We start from the raw sequence: 6,000 nt of genomic DNA, 5'->3' as shown, positions 1-6,000 counted from the left end.
TTTGGATGGCAGATGGCGGATCGGAAAAAAAAAAGGAGTTGCTATTATTTATGCTAGAGATTGTTTTCCTCTCAATAGTGGAAATTCTGTATGATTGGTAACCATTTATAGATGAGACATTTATACATATATGTTTTAAAAAGCTTTCTACATTTCAAATAAGTTTATGTAGAGCTTTATTTTTTCTTTGGAAATACTTTTCAAAAAAGTGCTTCAGACATCGCTAACTTTATATATAGAATAAACTTTTGCAAAAATTTAATTTTAGGAGTTCGATTTATGGTTGGAGGTAGATGTATTTGGACTGATAGATTATTCTATATTCCAGAATGCAGCAGTGAACAACTATGTTTCACAGTCTGACTTAATAAGGGAACTTCTGCAGGAAAAAAATGAAACTGGAAGGATCATCAGCTAAACGTTTGTAACAAAGAAATTATGAGACTTATATTTGAATTAGGACATGATAAAATATCAAGAAAATGTAGCATTCTGATGGCATATCATAGAGTATAGTTTGATACGACATATGTCTGAAGAGAGAGTTTAAGTAAAAGTTTATTTTCCATAATTAATAAAAAGATACATTCTAATAATTTTAAAAATTGCTAATGAGCCTGTGCAATTTGAACTCTTTCAATTTTACTCAGTAGAGTGGCTCCATTGTCAAAATTGTGGAGAAAGTTAGAATAACATTATTTCCTCGATTTTCTCTTAGTGCTGAGTACCTTATAAAATATGTAATATGAACTAGAAACTATGTAGTAATAGGTTGCCAAAATAGGTCAAGTGGCAAAAAGGTATGAGATAATTGGTTTAACAGAACTTTGTATCACTTAATGATGCAAAATATGATTGGGGATAGCACCTGGAATAAATTAATAATAGATTGCTGTTATACTACATAAAGAGATTTTGCTTTCAAGATGCTGTTATGTTTTACCTTTTTCCCCTTTCGTTATTAAACATGTATTATGTATTCTTCACTTGGGTTATTTTAAAAATCTCTTACGCCCTAGCTTCGGCCTGTGGACTGAAAGGGTCCCAGGTTCCATTCTGGTCAAGGGCACATGCCCTGGGTTGTGGGCTCGATCCCCAGTGGGGGGTGCGCAGGAGGCTGCCAATCGATGATTTTGTCACATCATTGATGTTTCTATTCTGTCTCTCCCTCTCCCTTCCTCTCTGAAATAAATAAAAATATATCTTAAAAAAGTTTCTTACAGTAGCCCTATGAGGCAGTTATTGCTATGAGCCCTAATTTTTCAGAAAAGGAAAGCAAGCTTCAGTGAGAATTCTAATTTTCTCAAACTCAGTCAAGTAGAAAGTGGTGAAGCCAGGATTTGACCTGAAAGTCTCTGACACCTAAGCTCATTTGTTGAATCATTGCTACCTCAACGTCACAGAATGTTCACATTCTGGTGTCTTTGTTATACTTTATTTTAAAAAATAAATAATTTAAAATAAAATTTTAGCCCTAGCCAGTTTGGCTCAGTGAATAAAGCGTCGGCCTGCGGACCAAAGGGCCCTGGGTTCGAATCTGATCAAGGGCAAGTATCTTAATTTTTTAAATATATTTTATTGATTTTTTTTTACAGAGAGGAAGGGAGAGGGATAGAGTCAGAAACATCGATGAGAGAAAAACATCGATCAGCTGCCTCCTGCACACCTCCTACTGGGGATGTGCCCACACCAAGGTTCATGCCCTTGACCGGAATTGAGCCCGGGACCCTCCAGTCCACAGGCCGACACTCTATCCACTGAGCCAAACCAGTCAGGGCAAGGGCAAGTATCTTAGTTGCAGGCTCCTCCCCAGCCCGGGGCCGTGGTGTGCTTGCAGGAGGCAACCAATCAACATGTTTCTCTCATGTTGATATTTCTCTCTATCTTTCCCTCTCTCTTCCACTCTCTCTCTAAAAATCAATGGAAAAATATCCTTGGGTGAGGATTAAAAAAAAAAAAAAATTCCATAAATAAATAAAATGAAATTTTATTTTGTGCTCTGCCTTTTCCTAGCATCAGAAGCATTTCTTTTGCAAGTCAGTGAAAGCTTTTTATATTTCTTTAATTGCTATGTAATTGTTACTTAAGCATTCTCCAATTAATGGACTTTCCAATTTTTTTGTATTATAAATAACATTATAAGGGATATCTTTAAGCATAAGTACTTGTTGTGACTGATTTTGAAAATCGGGTTGTGGTTTTTAATTCTTTTCTTTTATAAGTCAGGGAGGTGAACATATTTTTCAAGTTAAGATGTCTTTGAATGGAACCATATCTCTATCCTGAACCAATTTCTCAAAGCGGGACTCTTAAAGACACTTGACTCACCCTCTTTACTATGCCTAAGTGTGTTTTCATTGAATTTTCACCACTCAAATGACATTTTTAAAACATCTGAAGTGTGGGCAATTTCATACCATCTATATGTGTAGAGAACAATGAGCAGCAGATCGTCCTAGGAGCAGAAAGTTTAAACATATTTGACGATTGGCCTTGGATGTGTTATACAAATTAGAACAGGAATTTCACCTTGTAAATCGGTTGTAGCTAATCATTGGTTGTGTTCGCTTTCATGTTCTAATACACAAATATTTAAAAGATATTAATTTAAGTTGGTTATATGATTTTGCATTCTCCAGATATTTGTTGGTTCTTATTGGGTGAAGGATCGGAAAGCAAAAAGCAAGCCCATATGGGGGGCTGTCTCCCATCACACAGTTCCTTGCAGTATATTATAGTTCCCTGTGGACTTGTCTTTATCCTCCACTAGATCAGGAATTTCAGGAAGCTGTGAATATACATTTGGGACGCTGTAGTATCCCCAGGGCCTTGCAATAATAATATTTGGCATTTGGCATTTAGTGGGCATTCAGAAAATTGTGTTAAAAGGAAGCAAACAAGTATGAAAACTAGTCATACACAATCAAGCAAATAAATGCTTGGAAAGTGACCCCACTCATTTGGAATCATCGTAGACAGGAAGCCTTCTGAACTCATTTTCCAAGTAACCTTGGAAGGGGAGACTTTTCAGAATCAGGAGACCTCTAGGAACTGGCTCTCATCGAGTGGCTTCTGAGGTCAAGGTGACAACCTTTGATTGACAGGCTGAAATGAATTCAGTCACGTTTTTAGGTCACTCTTCTGTACATGAATTCTAGGCACATTTCTGGGAGGTGCATTTCAGTCTGATGTGGGGGAATATTTGCTTTGTTGAAAAAACAAAAACCATCTATTTCTCATTGGCTGTAAGGTGACTGCCATGCCATGCAGAACAAGTCATCACACCCTTTGCCTGCTTTGCGGGGTGGGGGTGGGTCGGGGGAGACACTAGAGTCCTCTTGCTATCCTGATAGCATCACTCAGCTGTCACTGCGAAGTTGTTGGCATCTCTTTACTTCCCACTTTGCTCTTCATCCCCTGTACTCCTGGCACGGATAAGTTCCAGAATCCAAGTGGGATAAATGGTTCCTTTTGTCCCCAGTTCTCAAGGTGGATCCCAGGATGGAACAGGAAGTGCTGTTTTACATTTTTTAGAGATAAAAATGATGTGTTTGAACTGCTCCCAAATGCCTTGTCATGGGTCTGTAAAGAATAAATCATATATATAAGTAAATATATATATATATATATATATATATATATATATATATATATATTCATACCCAATAGATTCTGGTTATGTCAAAAATCAACAGCCTTATAAACTGCCATACTGATTATATATATTTGTGTATGTGACTATATATGTGTGTGTATGTGTGTGTAAAACCCTTCCAGATGTTTGGTAGATAAAATGCCCCTGTACTATTTTAGGGATTTGTTAGAAAAAGGAATAGTTTGAAATCTGATTAATTTGATTGTTGTGACAAAATATACTATAAAACATATTTATTCCTTTGTTGTGTTCACTTTCACGTTCTAATCAGTTTGCTTAAAGACTTTATTGAAGTAAATAGTGATTTTTAATACACAAATATTTAAAAGATATTAATTTAAGTTGGTTATATGATTTATACTTAAATTTTAGTTATGTAGGATAACAGAAATTTTTATCTGAGTTTGGGTCCCAAAACCTAACTTTTTACAGAGAAATGAACTGTTTGAAGTGTGGAGTTCTGTTTAGAAACTTTGGAAGAAGAATATTCATCTAGGAGATAAGACTTTCTGTTCTGTTTGGGTATTGTGTCAATTGTGTATGGTCGAGGATAATCTTTAATATGTATGGTACATTATTTTACTTTTTGAAGGGAAAGTATGTAATTTTGGTTTAAATTATGCTTCATATGTCTTAACTGTTATGACGATATTTAGGTACAATAAATTTTAGAGACAAGAAAGAAAAACAAAAACCTGAGGTATTCTAAATTACAACAGTCCAGAAAGTAGATGAGTCAGAAAAGTTAATCTGCAGCCTGCAGGCCAAAACCGACAAAAGACGGCACACATTCCTGGATGTATGTTGAAACTTTGAATCAACTTTCAAGCAGTTATCTCCGCAGTTATCTAGAAAGAATAGGGGACTACTAGATGCCCTGGCATTCTGCTTACCCTTGAACTTTGCCCACACCCAATCCAGAAGCAACCAATGCAACTAACCACCATCCCAGGACTTTCCCAGCTTCACCTTTCCCTCACGCTTTATATATGGCCATTAAAAATTCTTTCAAACAACTTACATCATTCTTCCTCAAACTCATAGTATAAAAAAGTTCCGGTCAACCTCAGGACTGTGGACAGCTTGTCTTCTCCATCTAGCCCTGATGCTAGTGGCTTAGCGTGCATGCCTCAGGACCTGGCTCTTTCTCTGGCTAGTCTATGGCTCAGTAAACACTTTCAGGAAAACCCTTGGTCTCTAAAGTTTTGGTTTAACATTAGTTTTGGAATGGTTCTAAATAATGATACACCCATTTAATAAATATGTTTTCCATTACTAATTAATGTTACCTGTAATTGATAAATACTTTCATGATGTCCAGGGGTGAGAGGAAGGGAGAGCAGAGGTGGACAGCAGTGTTAGGTAATACAAATAACCTTAAAGAAATTCTATCTGAAATAGAAGAAATGTAGAAAATATTGGCATACTTAAGCATTTAAAATTTGGCCACAACCCATTTGGAAGAGGGTATTTGTATGCTCAAGCTCATCTCAGAGAAGGGCAATGAAGAACTGAGCAAGAGTGGTAGCTGGGCTGTCAGGAAGGCTCAGGCTATGTGCCTCAACCCCAAGAGGGAGCACAGCTGTGCAGGGACAAAGGTTGAAGTGAAGACATTGGGGCACCTGAGCAGGCCCTATGGGAGGAGTTTCAAATGCAGACACGCTGGCAGGGAGATTTTCTTTTTCTTATTTTTTTAAAAAAATTTATTGGGGTGACATTGGTTAATTAACAGAAGTTTCAAGGGTCAATTCTATAACACATCCTCTGCATATTGTCCTGTGTGCGCACCACCCAAACTATAGTCTCCCTCCTCACCTTGTACTTGACCCCCTTTGTCCTCTTCGTTCTCTCTCTACCCACCTTTCCTTCTGGTAAAAACCAAGTTGTTGTTTGTGTCCATGGTTTGTTTGTTTTGTTAGTTGGTTTGTTGCTGTTTTATATCCCACATGTGAAAGCATATGGTTCTTGTCCTTTTCTGTCTGACTTATTTCACTTAGCATGATACTCTCAAGATCCATGTTGTCACAAATGGCAGTATTTCATCCCTTCTTATGGCTGAGTAGTATTCCACCCTACCACATCTTCTTTATCTAATCATCCATCGAAGGACACTTGACTGCCATAAACATAGGGGTACATAAATCTTTATGAACAAACTAGAGGCCCCATGCACGAAATTCATGCAAGAGTAGGCCTTCCTTCCCCCGGCTGCCAGCACCGGCTTCCCTCTGGCACCTGGGACCTGGGCTTTGTTTTGGCTGCTGGCTTCATCCGGAAGGATGCCCAGAATGATGTCCAGTCTAATTAGCATATCACCCTTTTATTATTATAGACTAGAAGCCCAG

The sequence above is a fragment of the Myotis nattereri genome (assembly GCF_964212035.1).
Source record: "Myotis nattereri genome assembly, chromosome: 3".
Classification (NCBI taxonomy): Eukaryota; Metazoa; Chordata; class Mammalia; order Chiroptera; family Vespertilionidae; genus Myotis; species Myotis nattereri.
This window is presented reverse-complemented; position numbering follows the sequence as displayed.